Raw genomic sequence first — 26,863 nt, forward strand, 5'->3', positions numbered from 1 at the left:
TAATGGGGACTGCAAACTGCAGTGCTAATTAGCACTTTGCCGGAGATAAAATCTCCTGCATTGTGCTTTTAGTACATAGCTACAATCCATAAAATACAGATACTTCCGTTTCTACATGTGTTTTTTGTTTTGTTTTGTTTTTTAAACATAGGCCCCCTAAACCACTTATTGATAACACCCCATCAGACTTTGTGAATCCTGACAAAATACTTAAAAACATTCTGTAAAATGTTGGCTGGCCTAATCCACCATCCAGCCGCATACCTTCTAGCACAAACAAAGATGACAGTAACAGGCTCAGATAGCAGTTCTGTGCCTGCAAATCAATTAAGTTGATATCAAAGCACATGATAACCAAAATGTAGCAATACTGATATGTAGAACGTATGTAAATTAGACCTGTGGTTCTCAATAAGTCATGTTTTGAGGATTTCCGTCTGTAAAAAGTGGTGGTAGAATTACTGGCCAAGCCAAATAGAGTCATGCCAGTTTCACACAACAAGCAATTACCCAGGTGCAGTGTGAAAGGGCCAGATTGAAATAAGCCGGGTCGACCCGGCATTTCAACCCTGGTCACGAGAAGGGTTGAACATGTGGCTCGCAGTGTAGTGTACGGGTAACCTAGGTCAATGTGACCCGGGTCCCGTTCACTGCATAGGAAGAGCCGGTGCTTGGAGATGATCTCATCTCCAAGAGTCGGCTCAACACGTGATGGCGGTGACATAATCGACCCGACATTAGTGCTGGGTCGGGCCACCAGAATATAAGGGGCCACAGCCGGGTCGTACCTTGGATGGATGCATGTACAAAATCCCAGGTGCAACCCGGTATTCAGATGTAAAAGAGGTATAACTCATCTGTGCATGACTAAACAAAGCCACAAAGCATGACCTGTTGGTGGTACTTGAGCACTAGAGATGAGAACCACTGGATTAGACCATTTGCACATCTTTTATCTTTAGGTGGACAAAATAAAAAATAAAAATAAAAAATGCGGCTATATGTCACACTGACGGTACCGCCAATGCCGAACCCATGGATTTTTGTTTGCAGTGCCTTAGGGCTACGTACAAAAGTCCAAGTAGGGCAATTCAATTGCTCCGGGAAGGAGTTCCCAAAGCTATTCAATTGTTTTCCCCGCTCTCGGGACTTAGATGGGAGATGCCGGTTAGCGCGCCTTAAGTCGGGTGATTAGATGCACTAACTGGCATTTTCCGACTTTAGTGCCGTCCGCGATGTTACGCTAAGCTGGAAAACAACATTATGTCCGGCACTTTAGTCGGATTTCTGTTCTGTTGAGGAGGGTGCGAGAAGAAATCCTAGTTGGGCTACCAGCATTGCAAATTGAATAGCTCCGGGAACTCCTTCCCGTGGCTATTCAGCATTGAGCTGAATTGATTCGCCCCCAAGAGTCCAGGGTGAGATCGGGCCGCATGGGGGGACAAGTCATGCTGTCGTGTCTACACTGTTGCAATGGCAATTCACCCACCTCACTCCTAATTCAATTGACCCCATAAAGTATCCTTCCAATAGCCTCTCCAACAAGAATATGTTGTCTATTCTGATGGCACTGACACATCCTGCATGGTTGGTATTAGTGTATGGAAAAATCCATCTATGTTTGCAAATGAATGTGTCTCCAAACCCTCAAAACCGCCATTTTGCCAATTTTCTACGAGCAAAACCCTCCCGTCTCATTCGGAAGGGAAAAAAATTGGAAAAACTTAAAAACTAGGGCACTAGAACACGGTTAACCGTTGCCTAAAATACAAACATTTGGCATGGTCAGAAAACTTGGATAATTCAATTTCTTTAGAATATAACAGGAGTTGCACATTTAGAAGCTCTAGCATGATGTTGGCTTGACAAATAATTCCCAGGGAAACCGACAGATTGCAAAATCCAGAAAATTTGGTATGCCCATTAAGGGACAAAAACTTTCTAGTCATAATGTCTAAAATATCCAATTATCACCCACCTGTATGTAATTACTGCAACATGTATGAGCTTGTTATTTTAGTGGTACAGTGTATCTAAATTTTTATTGCCATGTACATGCACTACAAAGATAGGGTAATATTCAGTGCTCGAAGTGTGCCGGTATGCAACAGTATGACATACCGGCACTTCAAGCACTAGTCATTTTTTTTCCCCATTTCTGAGGACTGCAGAGCTGAGGGCAGAGGCGTACCTTGAGCACCGAGTGGGAAAGTTTCACTCAGGCATGCTCCGGAGCCCTGCTGTGCCGCCTGTTCCCCGTTACCCTGGCAGCCCCTTATACTGCACGCTGTGGCACAAGTCAGTGTCTGCGCAGCTGACTAAGGCTCTCTCTACCATAATCAGCCTCACTCTTGCCAGGCTGCAGAGACCTGCAGTGTACCGCCACTAGCCTGTGTGTGCCTGTCTCCCACCTAAACTGTCTCTGCATCGCTCACCCACGCTGCAGAGCCCTGCAGTGAGACCCGGCCCACCTGTTTGTGCCCTTCCCCTATCGGATGGAGTATGGCTCACTCACCCACGTTGCGGAGCCTTCCAGTGTGCCGCCTGCCAGCCGATGTGTGCCCGTCCCCTGCCGGTGACAGGACAGCCTGTCATACTGGTCCACCATGGTGACTGTTGGTGCGGTTGGCTGAGCCCTGGAGCTGTTCCTGCACTGGGGCCTCTTAGTTTCTGGGGCTACTCCCCTCCCTAGTACAGCATTTGCTGTCACTCATCCACTGGCACCTGCACTATCCCTGCTTACATCCGAGTCCTCATCACTCCACCAGATGCATCCCTCTCCACTCCACCATTACAGACCTCAATCAGAATCAGACAGCTCTTCCTCAGCTCTGTACAGAAGCAACTGGTGAGTAATACTAGAATCCACGTTCATTGACTGTGTAGAGTGTACCCCACCACCCGTGTGCCTCACCACCCATGTGCCTCATTATCTCTGTGTATCCCACAACATTTTCCTATCGGTGCCAGTGTGTGTGTGTTTTTGTTTATTTAATGCAAAGCCTATGTATTCTATTTTTTTCCTGTGGGGGGCCTATGTATGTCTTTATTATCTTACATATGTACCACTGTGCGCGTTTGTTTTCATTCAATGCCTATACAGGGGAAATTCAATTATTCTGGGTGGCGTCTAAAGTATTGGGCGCCCAACGGAGCAATTCAATTATACGGACACCCATTACTTTTGAAGCGCACAGAAGCACGGGATGCGCGGCTAAACCCATCTGAAGTCATGGTTTCAGCACCCAAACCACTGACTTTTCACACATTTCTTCTCACCACCTCAGGAGGCTGCGAGAAGAAATGTGTCTTCCACAGCTAATGGGTGCCCGACAGAGCAGCGATTGTATTGCTCCACTGGGTGCCCAAAGGCATAGACACTACCCAGAACAATTGAATTCCTCGTATCTGTTTATTTATTTCCTTTAGGGGCCTATGTGATCGTTTTTTTTCCTACATGCCTGTGTGTTATTTTTTGTTTTTTCAAGTTGGAGCTGTCCCATCATGTATACAGCGGTGCTATCCCTCTGCAGTATAAGTTTTAGATTATAATTGAGTCATAACAAACCTTTTAAATTGATGGTGCATACACACAGGACGATCGTCAAGAACATCGTTGAACGATCTCCCGGGTGTACTGAATGATCGATATCGATTATCCAGCACACCACCAACAATGGCCAATGATCGCGAGTCCCTATAGTAACCTGGTCGATATCGACCAGGTTGGCCTGCATGCACGGGCGATGGATGATATAGTTATCGTCCATGTGTGCCCGCGCATCGCAGGTCATTGGTGGGTTGGAAGCACCAAAAAATGCACGATATGAACCATAAGGATATGATCGTTCATATTGTGCAGTTTAATCGTACAGTGTGTACACACCGTTACTCTTGAAATACTGCTATTCACTTGCATTCGTTTCCAATAGTAGCTAACTTCAGTATTAGCATTTACAGAAATACTAGTGTGGCCACATATCTCACCAGTATAGAAAACAACACTGATGTTTTTTACACCAAATTTGACATGAAAAAGCAGTGATTTTTTTTTAAATGTTTTTTTTTTCAGTTTGGTTTCACTTTCTATGGAACTGCCCTTTTATTATCTGGCAGCACTCAATAAATATAATAAAGTTTGGATTTTATATTGAATAAGAAAGTCTTGGCATCTTGAGAAGCCAAGAATAGCTATTCTTCATAACCAATTAATTTACATTCAGACACTAACTTCTAGGTAGAGTAAGCAAAGTGGCACATGCGCGCAATTCAGTTGCCCATTTGGGGCTTATTAATGATCAGGCCTAAATCTGCTCTGCCTGACCTGGCACCATAGAAACAGGTCTGACCAATCAAAGTCCAGGTGTGTGTCACATGTCACAATGCCTCATGTTTCATGTGCCTGTATCAACATTGCCTTCCAAGTTCCTAATGGACTGCAAGCTCCTGTGAGAGATCCTCTCTGTGTTTGCCACTTCCCTTGTTTTGCTGGAGTGACATGAAGGGTCACGGTTTGTATAAAATACCCAGCAACACAACCTAGTAATAGTAATAAAATAGGTAATTTTCACATTAGAGGCAAATAGAACACCCAGGTCAAACACTTAAATACAAAACATTCAAAACATACATTTAATTGCCAATTAGCTATTCTGCAAAAATTAAATTTATTCATTAGGGTTTATTTTCTAATCGCATAGAAAATCAAAACTCAATCCTTTGTATATGTACAGCAATGCCAACATGTTATGAGTGCAAGCTCTTGGGAGCAGAGCACTCTCCAAAGTTATGAAGCTTACATGGAATAATGTTTTTTTATTATGGTTACATGTTAGGCCACAGTAATAACTCAGCACTGTATTTACAATAGGATAAGTAATGTGGCTGCTAGCGGGGTCTGCACGCTGCACTCTCACTGACATACACAACATACTAAGCAGCAGGCAGACATGTAACTCCCAGGAACACATGTCACAGCAGCGGCCCAGCTACTACCACCCCGGGCCGCACACATCCCCACACTCCGCTACACCAGCAGCTGCTGACAATTATACTTTTCTAGAAAGAGCCGGGAAGTGCAGGAATGCGGCGGCCGGGGACTGTGCGGTCAGGGAGGGCACGGCAGCAGGGGGTACCAGGCATTCCTCTGCTCAGCCCCTCAGACCCCAGATACAGCCGCGGGGGGACACTTCCTGCACTCACCAGGCCGTACGGCACGACGTTAAGGACGGAGGGAGCCATATCTCTTCCCTCCCTCAGGAAAGTTTTTACACCCGATCGATGCCAGCTGTACCCGCGACTACATCCGGAAACTGCGCGGCTGGGCCAGGGCGACAGCGGGTACCTGCCCGGGGGTAGGGGTGGACACTTACCTGCTCAGCAGCCCCGCGGCGGGTGTGGGGGGTATGTGTGTGCTCTGTGAGTGTGCTGGAGGTAACAGCTTCAGGCCCTGTTCCTGTCCCTCCTCCTCCCCTCCGTCATGTCATCGTGATCCAACATGTCTGTGTGTTCTCTGCCTGACTTCCTGATTCTGATGCTGCTGCTCCGCTCGGCACATCAGTCGCTGTGCATGCAGCAGTCCCACCCCCCCTAGTGTACACACTACTCACATCACATGCACATTACACACACTGAATCCATACAGCCCGACAGAGTGCATGTGTGTCTATTTATATCTATATATACATACACACACTCTGTGCAGACAGGAGCACAGCACCACAAACAGCTTTGTATATACAATATAGAATGACCATTACTTATACATGCACTTTTTAAAACGCTATTACTTTTAATGGGTCCCACTCTCAGTAAATGCAAACGTAAAACTACGCACAGGACGCAATAACATGCACGATGGGCAGAGGGAAACCCCATCACCAGCCTCATCTCATCTACCAGATATGGCAGCATTCTCTGTTAGCATGTACTCCACTCACTTACATGAAACACCCAAAGTTAAATCAGGATCAAAGCAAGTCGTGACTTCCTCGTTGTACCTAGATAGATAGATAGATAGATAAATAGATAGATAGATAACATGGCATTACATAACATAAGTATTACTCCCACCAGTGTGTTAGCAGTAGAGGTTGTAGTACCACGGAATGCCGGCTGGCTGCTAATGATTCATGAAACCCGTGCTCCCTCCAGCCAATAGGAAGGAAGATGTAAGTTGCAATGTATCCAGTAGAAATAGTTTATGATATTAAATATCCACTTTCTATTGGCTGTTGCCATCGGATACACATGCACTGAAACGCCACACAATGAAATTGATACTATATTCACAAGTGAAATACTATTTACCATTATGGATATTATCATGCAGCATGTTTTCTATTGTATTTGTTTTCATTGTTTACATAATAGAATATATCTGATTTAGCAAATGAATATGAAGCTGTGTCCCACCAGGACTAGCATATGCATTATCCTCATCGCTGTTCTCTGTACACATAAATGCAGTAACTATATGTAGATTCATTACCACACACCAGCATAATCCTAATTAATCCTCTTCACTTAAAAGAAGGTAAAACATAATCATTATCGCTCTCCGCGAAGTGTGTGTAATACTACATTAATCTAGGAAGATGCCATACGTCAGATGGGCTATAACACTGTATGTAATAATAATTATGCTGTAATTCATCCCCTACAAATAATATATACATAACAAATACCGATTCATTATGCTTTTTGTGTGTCTGTTGTTATTTTGCTGCAACTCAGATACCAGATATACACAGTCGCTGCAGTACTGTGTATATGTAGTGTTGTTAAAATCTCACCCTCTACTTATTTTCCACACAAAAGATATCTGCAATCCAGTCCCCTCCCCACGCTATAGATAGTCCCAGTTATATAGCATTACCTGTAGTAAATAAAGGCGTAACGTAAGTACAATGAAATAACGGATAGGATGTCGCAGAAGTAAGGATACACATCAGCAGCAGATGTGACCGCAGTCTGTGTGGTAAATAATAAGAATAATGATGGGAAGTCATTCACCAACTTTATTCTCTTGCCTATAGAAACTTCATTGGCAGAAACAGCGTGTGATTCTCCAGGTCGCCTTACCCACTGGAGACTGGATTGCATGAGCAATCTGCTGCCTAACACAGCCCTGTGTACACACTCCGGCATGTACACTGGCTGAGACCCCCTCCCTCCATGCTCACACACACGGCGTAATCACAAATAATGCAAGGCAGAATCTGCCATACTACAATAGCCAAAGTTGAAAGCAACGCAGCAGTACATGTTATCATGCCCCCGCACACCACCCACTGTATTATTACTAATGTAACAGCATGCAAACCCCACGGGTTTACATGACTCAAGTTAGAAAGAAATGCACTACAGCACCCAGCCCCGACTGGATGTGGGAGAGCAGACTGCAACAAGAATAACACCAGCCAGCTGAGGATGTCACCGGCCGGCCGGCTGGGTGGGAGAGAGGGAGCCTGGCAAGGAGCATTACAACAAAAGGTGGCACAAGTCATGACCTCACACACGCTCTCCTTTACCACAATGGAAGAGAAGCTGTAAATGCATGGGATTACCGGCGGCAAAGCTCAGTCTGCAGCTGCTGCTGGTCTCTCCTGTCCTTCCAGGGAGATGTGCTGTCACTGTCCTCCGTGTGTCACTAGTATGAGAGGAGGAGTGATGGGGATGATGGTAGCACTGCTGCTGCTCTCCCTGTGACTGGTCAGTGCCACCTTTTGACCACCCCGTGCCTGCCTGTCACTGCTGCAGACGCGCCGTCACTCACACGGGCTGCAACTCTCGTTGGCAGCCGGGCCATGAGATCATTATCCGGATCATGGCCTCTTCCCCTCCCGCTCAATCCTTCTGCCAACTCCTCCTCCCAATTCCTTCTTGGTTTTATTTTTAATCCTGCTGTCTGTAGTTTTCCTCCTCTCTGCCACTTCCCCCGTGCAGTGGGTGCCAGCACCACACCTCCTCCATAGTTTAAGGAGGAAGCTATGAGAACAACTGCACAGAGGCAACTCATGAGAAATCCCTATACACCTCCTCCACTGTTAGAGCTTGTCTTGTTGTTGACCCTGCAATATTTAATGGGTCAGGGTGGCTTTGTTCTGTAAATTTGTGGCCATTTGTTTGTTGTGACCTGCTGTCACCATTATTACCTAGTACAATACAAACGAGTGGCAAGCATTAGGTTGTCTTTGATGTGTGGAACAGAACAGCTGTAACTGCAATCTCCATCATTATTAGTTGCAGCAATAAAAGTGGATTATATACTGTACTTATGCCTAAAGTTTAAAGCAGCTATACAACTTTTTTTTTAATACAGTGATTACAATCTATATTATCTTGACAAATGTATTTATACAATCACTAAACAAATGGATACTGCATAACGAATAGCCATTTAAAGATAAGAGCTAATTAGTATACTTAAGCTGGGGACATTCTAGACTGGGGCGTATCTATTATGGGTGCAGGGTGTGTGGTGCACGCGGGCCCCTTGGTGCAGGGGGAGCCCTCACCGTACACCCTGCACTGATATTACCTAAAACTTACTTCTCCGAGGTCCCGCATTGGGTGTCTCAGCGCTGCACAAAACGCTGGAAAATGGGCGCCGCTGTCATTATTCTGGTGTCTTGCGCATGCGCAGTGTGGGAATTGCGGGGAAAATGGCAGCCGCGCCATTTCCCTTGCGATCTGCGCATGCACAGTAGACTCTGGACACACTCTAGTGCCCAGAGTCTACTGATGCTACGGTGACCGGCCAGCCGCATCATTTGTCTGATGGCCGTGCGAGTTTGACTCTCACCATATTACATTTGGCCCATTTATTATAGCCAATTCGGACATAACATTTTGAATTGCAAATTAAACTTTTGAATAAATTCTTCCTAGTCTCTAAATTACTGTACTTAAAATTAGAGATGTCTGCCGGACCATTTTAGCTGGTTTTGGTTCTAATTCATCGGCCGGTTTTGGTTTTGCCAAACCGTCGTGACTGGTTTTGGTTTTTATTTATTTCCAAAAATTTACAAAAGAAGCTACAATTTCATAATTTTAGCCCTTTTTTGTTCCTAGAGTATTATTAACCTCAATAATATTAATATCCACTAATTTCCAGTCATTTTTGACCACCTCACAGCTCACAATATAGTTTTCATCCAGTTTAGGCCACAAGGTTGCACCGAGCTAGCTGGCTGACTAAGCTAAGCAACAGCAGTGGGTGGCACAAACATGTGGCAATTTATCTTCAAACGTGGCACATCTAGGAAACAGAGTGGCAATGCAGTGGCAGACATGACGGCAGTTTAATAAACTATACGAAAGAAACCAATAATGTATTCATTAATCAAGAGGCCTGAGATGGAGTATGTATGTAGGCAGGGAAAGGAAGGAAGGATTGATTAGTTTGTAAATGTAATTAAATTTTTTAATTCCTAAGAAAATGTATGAAGGAGAAGGGGGATCTGACAGGATCCGAGCCCCGGCTGGGGTTTTCCCGCCAAGCTGGGATTCAAAATTGATGCAAAGTGTCATCATCCGTGTGTTGAATTTCACGGGTTTTGGATTCGATAGAAGTCCCTCTCGTGGTGATTTAGGCACCATTTCACACAGGACTGCCAAAGGAGAGTTCACACTACACTGCCAGGGCAGAAATTAATTAATAATTACAACTGGGTGAACATGTCTCATGTTTTGCCCACCCACAAAACTGGGTGGTTCAGAATTTTTTTCAAAATGAAAGGGGCATGCAGGAGATGATGTTTGTGGCCATAAAACTTTCTGTACAATTTTGGCATTCATCAACCTCAATGAAGAAGATTTCAGCGGCTGTGGCAGTTCAACTTCCAACATAGCACATCTAGGAAACAAGGGTGGCACTGCAGTGGCTGACAGGATGGTAGTTTAATAAACTATATGACCCCATAGAGAAACCAAGAATATTTTTATTAATCAAAAACTTGATCAGAGATCCCTCCGTCCCCCCGCAGTTATAAGACAATCCCCCGCAGCGGGGGGGGAGCAATGATGCGATTCTCGCCGAATCGCCCCATTTTGTCCACACCACCTGCTTAACAATGCCGGTAATCCCGGCATTGTGTAGCGGGGGCGTTACCAAAATGACATGACTGCGTGGTCACGCCCCGCTCCGCCCACAAATGCGGGTCACGCCCCCTCACCCTGCTCTGCCCACAAATGCCAGTTACGCTCCCTCGATTTGCCGATCTGGCTGCCCCTTCCGTCGGCAACCCTGATTCAAACTCACAGACACTAAAGGTTTGAAACATTCCCTATGGATAATCACGCCCACAGAGAGCTCAGACACACACAGACACTAATGCTGCTACAGGCAGACCAGCATAAAGGTGGAGCTCAGACACAAACGCACACAGGGCCCATTAATTAGCCCACAGTAACACACTCTTTCTCTGCTACATAGAGACCAGCACCATGGCCCTGACTACGCCAAGAGGGATGGCTAAGTATCAAACAATAGAAACATAATGACCTACCATAGTTAAATATGTGAAACTGATAGCTTTGATGGTGATGGTTAATTGTGTAATATTAGAATGTGGTTGTGATGCTTTGGTTTGTGTCATTGTGTGTTAGTCTCTATGTGTGTGACGGTTACCTAAGGTATACACCTAGAACCCAATGTATGAGGTCTTCTGCCACTAACAACCGCCCGCTGTTCCCTTAGAACTAATTACGTTCACTGGTACTTAGGCTGCCGCCTGGAGTTAAACTCGGGGTAGTAGAGGTTTACACAGATCCCCTAGGAAGACTGGAGTAAATGTGACAGCCAATGGACCAGCTAGAGAACCGGAGATGCGGCTGTGTGCTGGTGCTGTGGCTAGAGAGCTAACGGTGTGATGCTGCCTCGAGAGCCGAAGGTATGGCTGAGTGCTGGTAGTGTGGCTTGAGCTCTGGTGATGTGATGCGACTTTGAGAGCAGGAAGTGCGGCTGAGTACCGGTGGTGTGGCTTGAGAGCCAGTGATGTGATGTGGCTTTGAGAGCCAGAGGTGTGGTTGAATGCCGGTAGTGTGGCTTGAGAGCCGGTTATGTAATGAGGCTTTGAGAGCTGGAGGTGCGGCTGAGTGCCAGTAGTGTGGCTTGAGAGCCGGTGATATGATGCGGCTTTGAGAGCCGGAGGTGCAGTTGAATGTCGGTGGTGTGTCTTGAGAGCCGGTGATATGATGCGGCCTCAGGAGCCGAAGGTACGGTTGAGTGCCGGTAGTGTGGCTTGAGATCTGGTGATGTGATGCGGCTTTGAGAGCTGGAAGTGCTGCTGAGTACCAGTGGTGTGGCTTGAGAGCCGGTGATGTGATGCGGCTTTGAGAGCCGGAGGTGTGGCTGAATGCCGGTAGTGTGGCTTGAGAGCCGGTGATGTAATGAGGCTTTGAGAGCCGGAGGTGCGACTGAGTACCCGTACTGTGACTTGAGAGCTGGTGATATGATACGGCTTTGAGAGCCGGAGGTGTGGCTGAATGTCGGTGGTGTGGCTTTAGAGCTGGTGATATGATGCAGCTTTGAGAGCCAGAGGTGCGGCTGAATGTCGGTGTGGCTTGAGAGCCGGTGATATGATGCGGCTTTGAGAGACGGAGGTGCGACTGAATGCCGGTGGTGTGGCTTGAGAGCCGGTGATGAGATGTGGCTTTGAGAGCCGGAGGTGTGGCTGAATGCCAGTAGTGTGGCATGAGAGCCGGAGGTGTGGCTTTAGAGCTGGGCCATCAATGTGGAAGCTGGAATGAGGGAATCCACTTGAAATAACAGGTTCTGTGACACTCGTAGACCATGCAGCAAGGCTGGAAGATAATCACAGATAACGCTGAGTCTAGCAACAGGAACCAGAAGGGCACATATGGAGATGCTATAGCCGGCAAAGCCATGAGGATACTGCTTGGTATAAAAAGGATGAGGAACCAATCAGATTAATGAACGATCATCCTATGTTCCCAGTAACCCGTGACGTTGTCCTGCATCCAGGTTGCCTAGAAACCGGTGGTGCAGTTCGCACATGGGAGGTGGAAGTAGTGGATGTGATGTCTGCAGTGTCGGAGAGTGTGAAGTCATGCTGGCGACTTGTAACAGTACCCCCCCCCTTGACGAAGGGTTAAGAAGTCCCTAGAACCTGGATTGTCAGAGAAATCATCATAAAAGCTTTTCTTTAACCTGGGAGCATGTAAAGACATCTCTGGAACCAAAGAACTCTACTCAGGACCGTATCCCTTCCAATGAACCAGGAATTGTAGATGTCCTCAAGAGAACTTGGAATCTAAAATCTTCTCAATCACGAACTCCTGTTGTCATTAAACCACGATCGGAGGAGGTCTAACTGGACATCTGGACTTACATTTTGAGGACGAAAAGACCGATTTCAATAAGGAACAATGAAAAGTATTATTTATAGCCAGAGACTTAGGCAGTTTAAGTCAGAAAGCGACAGGATTAACCTGAGCAATGATCCGGAAAGGACCAACGAATCTGGGACCTAATTTTTGTGGGGGTTATCGCAGTTTGATATTCTTCGTAGCCAGCCAAACCCAATCACCAACCTTGAATCCACAGGGTCTTCGATGTTTGTCTGCAATGTTCTTAGAGTGTACAGAAGTTTTAAGGAGACACTGGTGAGCCTTGTTCCAAATGGAGCGCAGCTGGGCCATCGAGGATGGAGATGTAGACCCCCTGGTATTGGGCTCGAAGGCATTGGCTCTGGGATGTTGTCCAGTGACACAGTAGAATGGAGAAACTGAGGATGCAGAATGACATGATATTATTATTATTATTATTATTAAAGGCAAACTCTACCAAAGGCAAATGAGCAACCCGATCAATATGACATTTAGAGACTGTTACGATCCCCAATTTTTTAAAGTGTACATGCTCATGAAGTATTTGAATTGAGGTTAATACTGCAAACAGGTGGAATAAAGCGATGATTTATTATCACCAAGGGTTTACACAGGAATACAGGAATGGTCAGGTTTGAACTGAACAGTACCGAAGTAATGCAGATAGACAATCACTGGAATTGGACTGTGGTTTGCTGATGCAGATAAACAGTTACTGAGTTCAGAATGAGGATAATAACAGGCAGTCTGTGAACACAGGTACACTGGCTGGGCTGGATGGAACCGGACTGGATACACACATCAGAAAAAGTCCAAGGTAGTAATGCAGATCATATTTAGGTACAAATGGTACTGTATAAGGCAGACATGGTAAATGCTGAAAATAACAAACTCCAGAGTAACTGATGTACAGTAGTGATCAACAAATCCTGGATAGTTGGTGAAATGTAAATAATGCTGATAAAGTATGATAATGTCCCGAGAAACTTACAATGGAAAGCACAAGGAAGCTTGGTTGCAGCGAGCCAGGATCCAAACAGCAAACAGACAGAGGATATCTGGGAACCTGGAGCACAGTCACAGTGGTAGACTTGATGACCTGCAACTGATTGCTCAGTTCTGAAGAGATACAAAGCTAGTTCCCCAGGTGCAACCCACAGCTGCTTGATTTAGGTAATCAGGTCTGTAATCAAAGACTAGCCAGGGTGGAATAGGCTAGACAGGCCTCAGGCAAAGAGGAGGAACTGCACAGACCGTGGCAGAGACAAAACAACGGAGATATTGCTCCAGCAACTGATTGCCTCCCCACTCTGGGAGCGTTCAGACTCGCTGCTGGATAACTATACAGACTTTGTATCTTCATTCAGGAGGATTTTCAATGAACCTGGATGCACAGTGTCAGCATCGTCCAGCATCATGACCCTGAGACAAGGAACCCGTCCTGTCAGCCAATATGCCGTACAGTTTCAAATCTTGGCATCAGAGCTTAAGTGGAATGAGGCGGCCCTCACCTCAGCTTTTTGGCATGGTCTGTCCGACGTATTAAAAGATGATCTGATTACCCGTGAGCTTCCTACCAATTTAAATGATATGATCTCACTCTGCAACAAGACTGACCTACGCTTCAGAGAACGTCAGGCTGAAAAGCACAGAACTGACCGGCAAAGGTCATTTACATCTCCCTTGCCTACCCGTCCACCCCATCCTCCTTTAGATGAGGAGCCCATGCAGGTGAACCAAACCCATCTCTCCAAAGAGGAACGTCAGAGAAGGATGCTAAAAAACCTCTGTCTGTACTGCGGAGATTCGGGTCACCTGGTGGCCTCCTGCTCCCGCAAGTCGGGAAACGCCCGTTCCTAACTGACCTTGGGGACATCAAGTTAGGAGTTATTTGCCCATCCTCAAACACTAAAGATTTCAAGATTTCCTTAGCTTTGGATCTCAAGCCCAACCCTGTCTTTGTCTCTGCTCTATTAGACTCTGGAGCAGCTGGAAACTTCATGACTTCCAGCCTAGTTGATAAACTACAGATTCTTTGTTCATCTCTCAAGCAAGCAATTTCCCTGACTTCTGTAGATGGACGTCCTCTAGCTAAAGGAGTAGTCACCAAGGAAACTCAACCAGTTCGTGTTGGGGCACTCCACTCCGAGTCTTTAAAACTCTTAGTGATACCAGAGGCTTCTCAAGAAATAATTTTAGGACTACCCTGGTTACGCCAACATAATCCCAGGATAGACTGGTGTTCAATGCAGATTCTTTCTTGGGGAACTGACTGTCAGAAATCCTGTCTTCCCAAAATACGACCTGTAAGAAAGACAGCTTCGTTACCATCTCCAGCTATACCCGAGGAGTACCAGATGTTCTCTGATGTTTTTCGAGGAACAGGCGAACGTCTTACCTCCCAATAGAGAATGGGACTGTCCTATCGAGCTGTTGCCTGACAAGATGCCACCCCGTGGTCGCACCTATCCACTATCCGTGCCTGAGACTCAAGCCATGTCGGAGTACATCCAGGACAACCTAACAAAGGGATTTATTCGACCTTCCACCTCTCCTTCTGGAGCCGGCTTCTTTTTCGTTGGCAAGAAAGACAAAGGCCTAAGACCTTGTATAGATTACCAGGGCCTCAATGATATAACGATTAAGAATCGGTACCCTCTTCCCCTGATCACTGAATTGTTTGACAGAGTTAAAGGGTCCATCATATTCTCAAAGCTGGATCTGAGAGGGGCTTATAATCTCATCCGCATTTGTGCTGGCGATGAATGGAAGACCGCCTTTAATACTAGGGATGGACACTTTGAATACCTTGTGATGCCCTTTGGGTTGTGCAATGCCCCTGCCATGTTTCAGGGCTTTGTTAATGAGAATTTCCGGGACTTGTTGTACGTCTCGGTTGAAGTATATTGATTTTTTCGTCTTCTGTAACAAAACATCATGAACATGTGAAGGAAGTATTGTCCCATCTGAGAAAGAACCACCTTTACTGCAAACTGGAGAAATGTGTCTTTGGGGTTCCCAGTGTGCCATTCCTTGGTTACGTCATCTCTGGCTCCAGTGTAGAAATGGACCTCAAGAAGGTGCAGGCGATTTTGGATTGGTCCCGTCCTTAAACTTTGAAAGCCATCCAGAGATTGCTTGGGTTCGCCAACTACTATAGACGTCTTATTAAAGGATTTTCATCATTATTGGCTCCCATTATCGCGTTGACCCGAAAAGACGCTAACCGTGCCCTATGGCCACCTGAGGCAGAGACTGCTTTCCAACTTTTAAAACAGGCATTTATTTCAGCTCCAGTCTTACGACAATCAGATTTAGGTAGGCAGTTTCTAGTGGAAGTGTATGCGTCTTCAGAGGCCATGGGTGCAGTTCTTTCCCAGTGTTATGATGATAATTGAGTTCATCCCTGTGGGTTCTTCTCCAAGAAGTTTTCTCCTGCTGAGAGAAATTATGCCACTGGTGAGCAAGAACTTTTAGCAGTAAAGTTAGCATTAAAAGAATGGAAATACCTGCTGGAAGGGGCCAAGTTTCCCCTGTCTTCACGGACCATAGAAATCTTCTCTTCCTCAAGAGTCTTCAGTGCGCGAGTCCTCGTTTGGCCCGATGGGCGATATTTTATGCTCGTTTCCAGTTCATCCTGACCTTCCGATCTGGAACCCTTAATCAAAAGGCAGATACCCTGTCCAGATCTTTCTGCTTTGATGACAAATCAGAGAATCAACAAAATACCCCTATTTTGGAGTCAAGAGTCTTGGCCACCTTACAGCTACAGCCTCCTACAGGAATGTCCTTTGTGGCCCCAGAGTTAAGGAAGCAGCTCCTCACCTGGGCTCATTCCTCTCGCTTTGCAGGTCACTCAGGTACCCAGAAGACCTTGGAATTTTTAAAGAGAGGCTATTGGTGGCCATCCATGAAAGCAGACGTGTCGGAATTTATTTCTTCATGTTCTTCATGTGCCCAGCATAATTCTTCTTGTCAGGCACTGGCTGGTGAGTTATTGCCACTACCTATTCCATCATGTCCATGGACGCATCTCTCCATGGACTTCGTCACGGATCTGCCAAATTCTCATGGGTTCACTACCATCTGGGTCGTAGTAGACCGATTCTCTAAAATGGTCCATTACATACCACTAATGAAATTGCCTCTGCCCCTGACCTGACTCACTTGTTCGTTCAACATATTTTCCGTCTCCATGGTCTTCCAGTTGAGATAGTCTCTGACCGTGTGTTCAGTTCACAGCAAAATTTTGGAGAGCCTTATGTTCTGTATTGCAAGTAAAGCTAAATTTTTCTACGGCTTATCACCCACAAAGCAACGGTTCCACAGATAGGGTTAATCAAGACCTTGAGACCTTCCTGAGGATTTTTATGACATCATCCCAGGACAATTGGTCTGCTTTGCTGCCATGGGCTGAATTTGCTCATAACGCCTCCTACCTATCTTCCACGAACCAAACACCATTCCAAGTGGTCTATTCCCTTCATCCTCGGGTCCCTGAATTTCAAAGCCTGCCCGTCTTTGATATCCCAGCTGTAGAAGACACTGGGCCTGATTCAGACCCGCTCGCAAGCGCTGAGCGATCGCAAGCGGGTCGATGGTGCCCTAGTGCGCATGCGCACCACGGAGGGAGCTCCATCTGCGCATGTGCGAGACCCGGGGAGCGACGGGGAAGCCGTCGCTCCAGGTCTCGCACCAAAGGGGGTGTGCTGTCGATGTTGATTGACAGCACGCCCCCTTTGGTGGGCGTGCCTGCCAGATGGAGGCGTTCCCATGGGAACGCCTACCGTCTGGGTCCGGCCCCACTGACATCACTAGTGATGTGTGATAGAGCCAAAATCACTCCAGGGCTTGCGGTCACCGAGACCCTACCGCAGGGTCTCGTCGCAAGCCCGATGGTCTTGATGGTCTTGACTATCGCGACCATCATCATGGACGCTCGCATAAGCTGTGGATGGTAACCCACAGCTATGCGTGCGTCCAAGAGGCTGCTCCAAGTTTAGGTAGGAGGGCCCTGATTCAGAGCGAGCGCTCTGGTCAGAGCATCCGGCTCTGAATCAGGCCCACTGTACGGAAATTTGCTTCAATCTGGTCTCAAGTTCGTATTGACCTGCAGAAGGCGTCCTCCCGTTACAAATTTCAAGCTGATAAAAAGCGTAGGAAAATACCACATATGCAAGTTGGAGACCAGATCTGGTTGTCCACCCGGAACCTACGACTTCGAGTGCCATCCATGAAATTTGCTCCATGCTTCATCGGGCCCTTTATCATCATATAAGTCATTAACCCCGTGGCTTATCGCCTTCAACTACCCCCTTATCTGAAAATTCCCAATTCCTTTCATGTCTCCCTGTTGAAACCCCTGGTGCTAAACAAGTTCCACAGAGTCCTGCCTGCTTCTCCCCGTGTCCAGACTGAAAGGGGAGTAGAGTTTGAGGTCTCCCAGGTCTTGGATTCCCGTCTCCGCAGAGGACATTTGCAGTACCTACTGGACTGGAAGGGCTACGGCCCAGGGGAATGTTGTTGGACCGATGTCCATGTCCATGGAGATGTTCATGTCCATGGAGATGTCCATGCTCCTGCACTCATCAGGAAGTTCCATGCTGGCCATACTGTCACGGCCAGGGTTTCTCGGCATGGTAGTCACCGGGTATTACCTGTGAGGTCGTTATGGTGGGGGATCTCTGGGAATGGTGCTGGTGTTTGGCGAGGGGCATTGGCTGCACGTGGTTCTGTTCGGGCACATTGTCACTAGGCCTGGTGATATAAGCATCCTTTAGGTATATTAGCGCCCGGGACTAGCTTGATTGCACAGCCGTAAGATCGATGAGGTGGAAGGACGTTGGCCTTTTGTTTAGAAAAAACATAGGAGAAATCAGAGTATTGAGGAGGAAGCATGGAAGACGGTTCTAAAGCAGATGGTTGCAACACCTGAACAGGTATTGAAAGGCACTGAGAAAAACATCTGTAGCTCCACCTGGTAATTTCACCAGTCTCCCAGTTAATAACGGGATTATGCACCCTGAGCCAGGGAAGACCCAGGACGATAGGCAACAAGGGGCAGTGTATGAGAAGAAAGAAAAATGTAACAGACCAACAGAAAGATGGATGGGTGGCAGGGGTTAAAGTAGTCAGGAACAGGGTGGAACTGAGTTCTGTCACCTCTAATGGTAGGTGGAACTAGTTCCACCTCCACCAAGTCCCTGCACAGAAGTCCCACAGACAGAGAACCACTGTCTGCCTAGGGAGGCTCAATTTCTTCAGAGAAACCAGCATATAGGTAAAGAAAGAATCAAGCGAAGGCAATACATAGGGGTTGCAAAAAGACATTGGGCATCCAAGTGACATAGACTAGTTTGTGGGACCCCATAAAAAAAACTGAGAGGCACGGCAGAAAAATAACACTGATGATATGGAACATTTTTTTTTCTTTTTAAGTGATCTAGCATTGTAGTCTCAGCTGATGGCAGGAGTGCTAAAAAAGCATCTAAAATGTATTTCACACTGTCATAGCCCCCAAAGCCTAGGCGGCCCCCAGCCGTTCACTTTACCGCTTCCTGTACACAACAGTGTGTGTGTAAAGAACAGTGTTCACACCCCTTCTTTTGGCCTGTCAGACTAGCATGGCGTCTCCAGGACCACTTTAAGCCCTGATAGGCGGTGTCCCAAAAGTTACAATTTCATCTGGGAAGATCTGGACATCTAAACCGCAGATGGAAATTGAGTGATTCAAAGGAGAAGTAGGGATTTCCAGGGTCTAAAAGAAGGAAAGGTCCATGAAATTACCAGCCGCACCACTGTCAACAAATGCGGTGGTAGAAAATTTCTTTCCAGAAGTCTGAAAAAGCACAGGAACTAGAACAGAATCTGTGGGGGAAACTGAAGCGAGGCCTAAATGTAATTTCCCCTGAACACTTAGGCCTTCCCTTTTACTGGTTTGTTTGGTCAGTTATTAACGGAGTATCATCTGCCACCGCAGTACAAACAAAGACCAAGAGAACACCTTCTACGTTTCTCCTCAGGAGACAGACAAAAGGCTCCAATCTGCATAGGTCCTTCTTCTGCATGAGGAAGTCCCCAAGAAGAGACCCTAGGAGAGCTAGTGGGAAGATCTTTCTCATGTCTGCGTTTACGGAGAAGACGATCGATACGAATCACTGCATAAGATCGTCCAGTGTTTCCGATACAGGGTGCTGAACCAAGATATCCTTGATAGGTTCGGACAGCCCCAGACGGAACTGGCTATGAAGAGCGGAATCATTCCAACCAGAGTAGATGGTCCACTGCCCATGTACAAAACTCAGTGCAGTAGTCTTCCACTGCTCTCAAGTCTTGTCCAAGTGAGCGAAGACTGGCCTCCATCATAGCAGCCTTATCTGGGTCTTCGTAAAGGAGACCTAATGCTTTAAAAAAGGTTTCCATGGAGAGAAGGGCACTATGAGTGGAAGGTAACTCGAAAGCATAGGTCTGAGGATCTCCTTGAAGGAGCGAAATGACTAATCCAACACGTTGTGCCTCGGTTCCGGAGGAAATGGGGCATAATTTGAAATAGAGTTTACAACAATCTCGAAAATTAAGAAACTTGCTGCAATCGCCCGAGAATTGGTCAGGGAGATGCATCTTGGGTTTCTTGACACTTATCTGAGCTGAAGTGGAAGGAACATCTTCTACCCTGTTGGAGAGCTGAATCTGGCCCCCCAGAACCTGAGCAGGATTTTGTGAAGGCTCCATTTGTGTCACTGCTGTTTTTAGGCCAGCTATAATATTATGGTTACCTAGGGTACCCCGTGTAAACCCCTAGAACCCAATGGACGAGGTCTTTACCTCTAACAACTGCCTGCTGTTCCCTTAGGACTAATTACATTCACCGGTACTTAGGCAACTGCCTGGACTTAAACTCGGGGTAGTAGAGGTTTACACAGATCCTCTAGGAAGACCGGAGTAAATGTGACAGCTAAAGGGCTGGTGATCTAAGCACAGTAAGTCTAGCCAATGGAGCAGCTAGAGAACCAGAGATGCGGCTGTGTGCTGGTGCTGTGGCTAGAGAGCTAGTGGTGTGATGCGGCTTCAGGAGCCGAAGGTACGGCTGAGTGCCAGTAGTGTGGCTCGAGAGCTGGTCATGCGATGTGGCTTTGAAAGCCGGAAGTGCGGCTGAGTACCGGTGGTGTGGCTTGAGAGCCGGTGATGTGATGTGGCTTTGAGAGCCGGAGGTGCGGCTGAATGCCGGTGGTGTGCCTTGAGAGTCGGTGATATGATGCTTTTGAGAGACGGAGGTGCGGCTGAATGCCGGTGGTGTGGTTTGAGAGCCAGTGATGAAATGCGGATTTGAGAGCTGGAGGTGCGTCTGAATGCTGGTAGTGTGACGTGAGAGCCGTTGGTGCGGCTTGAGAGCTGGGCAAGCAATGTGGAAGCTGGAAAGAGGGAATCCACTTGAAATAACAGGTTCTGGGACACTTTTAGCCAAGCAGCAAGGTGTTATCACAGATAACCGGAAGGGCACGTATGGAGATGCTACAGCCGGCAAAGCCATGAGGATACTGCTTGGTATAAAAAGGATGAGTAACCAATCAGATTAATGGATGATCATCCTATGTTCCTAGTAACCCGTGACATCGTCCAGGTTGCCTAGAAACCGGTGGTGCAGTTCGCATACGGGAGGCGGAAGTAGAGGAAGCGAAGTCCACAGCGTCGGAGAGTGAGAAGTCGTGCCGGCGACTTGTTACAATGTGTAAGTCTGTAGTAATTGTTGTTAGCTGCAGTAAGATGCTGTTTATTGTGAAGTTCTGTAGTAGTCAATTAATATACTGTTTATTATAGTCCTGGCTAGCTTTAAAGATAAAAGTGATTGCACAATTACGAGATTTAAGTATTCACTGTAAGCTGTGGATCTTTGATAGGTATGTAGGATTAACAGGGAATATTGTAATAGGCTTATAAGTACTATACACTGTTTGATGGATACCCACCATAGGCCTTGAACCATGTGCTTGATTCAATAAGGGTTGTGAATTACTTGCTACATTATGATAGTATTGTGAAGTTTGTATAATGTTATATACTATAGTTATAATCCTAGGTTTATTGTGTAGTTCAAATAGGTTTATTATCATGGGAGATGAGGTAATAACCGTTTGGAATAGAGTGTAGTTTGTTAATATGGCCGCCACCATGTGGCCTACACGAAGGAATCCATGCTGTCCTCCCCTCCCCCTTTTACATTCTGCACATGTTACAAGATGGCCGATTCCATGAGATGAACATTAGCATGGTCTGGGATGCATATGTTATTGAATACTGGCTGTATTCTGATAGGATTGTGTGGTATGTGTTGTATTAAGATGGAATTGTTGGATATTGGAATCAGCTTATTTGTATTATACAATAATATAGTTTGGAATACTACATAAAGCAGTGTTTGCCAGAAAATTATCAAAGGGTCTTTAAAGTGAGCTGAGCTCACTAATGGATACCGTATCAGCCGAGAGCATTAAAGATACCATGTTTTGGCAGCGATCAGCATACAATTTGTATATTTATTATAATAGAATTGCAAGGAATGTCTGAATAAGCTTGTATAGTATCATAGTTATGATCATTGGCTGATATCAGTGTTGTAGGCAGCATCACAGAGATTGTAGGATCATGGGAGTTGCCCTACAAAATGGAGTTTAGCTTTGGACCATGAGGCTTGGAAACAAAGAAACGTGGCATCCCTTCCCCCACAGCCTAACACTCCCCCCACTCTAATGCTATATTTTTCTCTTTCCCTCTCTCTCTCTTACATTGTATTTGACTAATACTGTTTTATGATATACTATACTGTATGTGAACTTTATGAGTATCAATTGTTTATATATAAATACACTTTTACTTCAGTACATCTGGTATGCAAATCTTATTGACATGAAACTATCCTGATGATTTAAAGGTATATTATAACCTTTGGTTAAATGATAAACACGGAATATTTGCTTCAGGCATATGAGATTAAAACCCAGGCAGAAAGGTAATTGAAGTACAAACAAACAAGGGAATAAAAATAACACACAGAAAAGAATCAAGAACCCCTTAACAGATGGAATTGCAAAACTGCTCGCAAGCAGCTTTGCAATTCCATCCTTGACACACTCTGCTGCATTTGCGGTCCCAGCACTGCGACCAAGGTAGCAGGCTGGGATCACCATCGCGAGTATCGGTTGCGATGGTGGACAACTCCAGGCTTCCGGCCAGTTAAGTAAGCCTCAGATTACTCAGGCTGGCCGGCTTGCAAGGCCAGGAAACTACATCCGTAGACGTAGCCCCTGGCCTTGCCACTCCAGGAAAATGGGGCCAACATGACCCTGTTTCCAGGAACACCAGCCATCCCCAGCCCTGCAATGCCCCTTAAATGCCTCTGCCCATCTAACAGGCAGAGGCATAGCAGGGGCTGTGTGCGATCATGCAGGACCCATTCTGCACATTTACTAAATGGGCCCTGCTCATGTGCAGATTCCCTATAATCAGGAATCTGCATTCAGCATTGCACATACGTGCAATGCTGACTAAGCCCCTGGGTCAGTTGGAAAGAAAGACACGACGTACGACTTAAACCTAGGATCAAGCAAAAATTTAGTGATCCAATATCAAGATATTGGCAACCCTCAGATTCTGGAGAAGCGAGGATCACTATTGCGATCGCAATAGCGATTACGCACGTAGTCTGACTGGGAAGATATGCTAATGATTGCAATCGTAATGCCATAAGCAGCCTAACATAGAACGTTCACCTCTACTTACACACATCCGTAATACTGCACAAGCCCTGACCTTACTCAGAAATTGCTAACCTCATCACACGCAGGGAAAGCCCAAGCTGCGTATGGCATGGCAGTGGCTAATTTATACACACACCTGCAACGGCGTTCAAATGTACTGGCACGTCTGCGTATCGACGACCCCCCCCCGTCACCACCCCCAAACAGTATTTCCTGTCAATTACTCTGCGATCGCTGTGGAGTGTTCGCACACACTCACTGCGATGCATGCGCAGAATGCAACAATCAGCCGATTGCGAGCATAATCGCAATAGCAATCCTTGCTGAATCAGGCCCTTGATTTGCAACAACATACTTAGCAGAATCTCTTTGTTTCATCTCCTTCAATTTCTCAAGCTGATTTTCCAAAACCTATGCTAGCAGTGTCTGAACTCACTTCACAGGTGGCTACTTTGAAGGGTCTGAGCACCTTGCATAAGATGGAAAGCATTCTCCACTGCGCTGGACAATCCCCCTCCTCTCCCAATGTCATGGATTGTTGTATAGCTGTGTATTGCTTTTGCTCTTTATCCATCCGTTGAAGCATATAAAGGGTGTAACTCTTGCTGCAGTTGGTGGCAGGGCAAATTCAACCGTTCTTATAGCTGCTGCAATCTCCTGCATGCTGTGGCTGAATGATGAAAATGTCCTGAAGTTTTTCAGGCCACAGGCAGCATCTTCTGTACGCCCCTGTCATTTTATATAGAAAACCCTGTACCACCAAGTTGATTTTGTGAGCAAAACTTCGGACGTGTTGGATTCACCCAGCTGTAATGCTCTCACTATATTGGTAAAGTTGTCAGAAGTCACAAATACTGAGGAGAGTCCAAATGGGGTAAGCCATTTTGCTATAACATACCTTAGTTTTTCTAAAAGGTCGTCAGCAGTATGACTCTCAGTGAAGCCTACCTCTGAATGAGCTGGTGTTGTTTGTTAGATACTGCTGATGATGAAAGCGAATCACCCACCCAGTGGGCTGTCACAAGCACTGATTTAGACCCGTAGGCAGCTCGCAGGGTCTGTGGGCATTTTTATTTTCTTCCACCTGCAAAGCTGTGGGAGACCTCCCACAACTTGTGTGAGCGACCTGGAGACCATCGCGATTATCGCGACCATCGGCCTTGCGACAAGACCCTGTGGTAGGGTCTAGGCTGCCGCAAGGCCGAGTGGACTTCCCGCTCTAATAGAGCAGGAAGTCCACTACTGACATCAGTTTGCTCAGAGACACTTGGAAACCTAACCGTGAGTGTTGTGCTGTGCTTTTGTTGCTGGCGAGGGCATTAGGCCCTGCCAGGTTCTGGTAGTGAGGGAACTACCTGTGAAGTTAGTGCCCCGACAGGGCTAGGATTTATATTTATGTTTTCTTTATGTTTCTGACATTGTACAATAAAGACTGGCGCCGACCAGCTTGTACTTGCATCCAGACTGGTGTGCTGCTTCCCTGCTGCTGTGTGTGTGTGTAAGGAAGGAGTCCTCTACCCAGGAGAGGGACCCCCTAACCTAACGGTGTCACAATATGGTGGAGAATGCGGGCACCCACACACACTGAAGTTGCAGCGAGAGGAAAACTTTCCGTTTAAAAATTATAGGGACAGACACCCAATTTGTCAGTGTGGAAATAACCCTGTGTCCTTGGAGTCCCATAGAGGAGGCGTCAGCCAATGCTCAGAGAGGCAAGGTTCAGCTTCCAACCTACACCCCAGGACAAAATGGAGAACATTATTAAGGCCTTGCTTCAAGCTACAGCAGCTCAGCAGGAGACAAACAAACTTCAGCAGGAATCTACCAGAGCTCAGCAGGAGACTAACAGACTTCAACAGGTCACCATTGAGGAAACCCGCCAGGCCTTAGCGGAAAACAGCCAGGCCATAAGAGAGGTGGTACAGCACCTAGTCGCCCGGCCCAGAGATGTTAATACTGGTCCTCCCACCACCACTCACTCCATACGAGCCAGTCACTTCCTCCAAAAGATGACTTCGGGCGATGATGTGGAGGCCTATCTCGCCGCATTTGAAAGAACGGCCGAAAGGGAGAGTTGGCCCCAGGAGCAGTGGGCAAGTCTGGTGGCACCTTTTTTGTCTGGGGATCCACAAAAAGCATATTTCGACTTATGCCTGGCTGATGCCAAGGACTATAAAAAACTAAAACAGGAGATGCTAACTCGCTTGGGAGTCACCACTTTTGTTCATGCCCAACGGGTCCACCGCTGGGAGTTCCATAAGGACAAGCCTCCACGTTCACAGATGCATGACCTCGTCCATCTGTCCTCAAAATGGCTACAGCCCGAGATGCTGATGGGACCACAGATCGTGGAAAGGGTCGTGATGGACCGGTACCTGCGATCATTACCTGTGACTCAGCGCAAGTGGGTGAGCCATGCAGACCCTAAGTCCGCGGACCAGTTGGTCGAGCTGGTGGAGAGGTACGTGGCGGCTGAGGAGCTGATGAGTATGCCCCACCAAGCCCCGATGGCGCACCGGCGAACTCCCAGAGACACTGGTAAGACTGTTCCAGGGGAGAAGGGTGCTGGGGGGTGGAATGTACCTAAGACTGAGGGTGTAGAACCTGGAGACAGGCCTGCCAGGCCAGGAAGGTTCTTGCCCCGTAAACGACTAGACATTAATATGACTCAGTGTTTCCGATGTGGTGGCTTCGGCCATGTTGCCGCTAATTGTGCACTTACAACTGAACCTATGCAATGTGATACTGCTCATGTCTACCGCAGGGGGTCTTTCTTTGCACAGATAGCCTGTACGGCTGACCGGCAGGCTGAGACTGATAAGCACATGTGTGTACTCACTGTAGATGGCAACCGAGTAGAGGCACTGTTAGACTCTGGTAGCTTGGTGACACTTATAAAAGCTGAGCTGGTGAACCCCTTGAGGCATACAGGGAAAACTGTTGGTGTGACCTGCATACATGGGGATACTCGATATTATGTTACGGCCGAGGTGAACATCGAGACACCATGTGGCTCTGCTATAGTTTCTGTGGGTTTGGTGCATGGTCTGGTGTACGATGCAATATTGGGGAGACTTTGCTCACTTCTGGAAGTTGTGGGAAAGCCGTTTTGTTCCAGAGGTGAACAACCCCGATCCATTTGAGAAGGTTGTCGATGTAGTGGAGGAGAGAGTTTCTTCTGAGTCAGAGTTATTCCCTTTTTCTACTATGGTTGGCGAACTAGAGAATGCGGAACGTGACGGTGGCCCGCCAACTGATGTGCCTCCCATTGAGGTGGGAAGTGTTGTTGGGCCAGGTGATCGTCTGCCTGATTTAGAGGTCAGAAGAGAGGTCTTTGCCGTCGAGCAGTTGAATGACCCTACTTTGGTAAAAGCCAGGGAGAATGTAAAAGTAGTTGATGGTAAACCCGTAGACCCTGATAGTCCTTTGTCCTATCCCCACATGGCAATGTGTCAGGATTTGTTATATCAGGTGACTAAGAAGGGGGAAGATGTTGTGGAACAACTAATAGTTCCCAAAGCCTACAGAAGAACAGTGTTGGATCTGGCCCATGGTCATATAACGGCAGGCCATCTAGGGGTAGAGAAAACCACTGAGCGAATAATGCAGAGGTTTTTCTGGCCCGGGCTTCATAAAGAGGTATCTGACTTTTGCGCATCCTGCCCTGAGTGTCAGTATCATGCTCCCAGGCCACATTTTAAGGGTCCACTAGTTCCATTGCCTATCATAGAGGTGCCGTTTGAAAGAATAGCGAT

General features: G+C 46.7%; 1 protein-coding gene across 9 annotated transcripts in view; it reads right to left on the bottom strand.

Moving 5' to 3' along the window:
* The window catches only part of SMARCA2 (SWI/SNF related BAF chromatin remodeling complex subunit ATPase 2), a 233,705-nt gene extending 225,879 nt beyond the window's left edge, over positions 1 to 7,826 (bottom strand). For 4 of the 9 annotated variants that reach the window (XM_088476597.1, XM_088476594.1, XM_088476596.1 and 1 more), the window contains exon 1: positions 5,373 to 5,593. The gene's annotated coding sequence lies outside the window, so the exon portion shown is untranslated. Of the gene's footprint in view, positions 1 to 5,202; positions 5,298 to 5,372; positions 5,594 to 5,943; positions 6,000 to 7,568 lie in introns of those variants that run through there. The other 5 variants (XM_088476598.1, XM_088476595.1, XM_088476591.1 and 2 more) reach the window with 4 other exon arrangements.
* Positions 7,827 to 26,863: the final 19,037 nt, after the last annotated feature.

This window comes from Taudactylus pleione, unplaced genomic scaffold (genome assembly GCF_031769625.1).
Source record: "Taudactylus pleione unplaced genomic scaffold, aTauple2 ptg000190l, whole genome shotgun sequence".
In the NCBI taxonomy this organism is placed as follows: domain Eukaryota; kingdom Metazoa; phylum Chordata; class Amphibia; order Anura; family Myobatrachidae; genus Taudactylus; species Taudactylus pleione.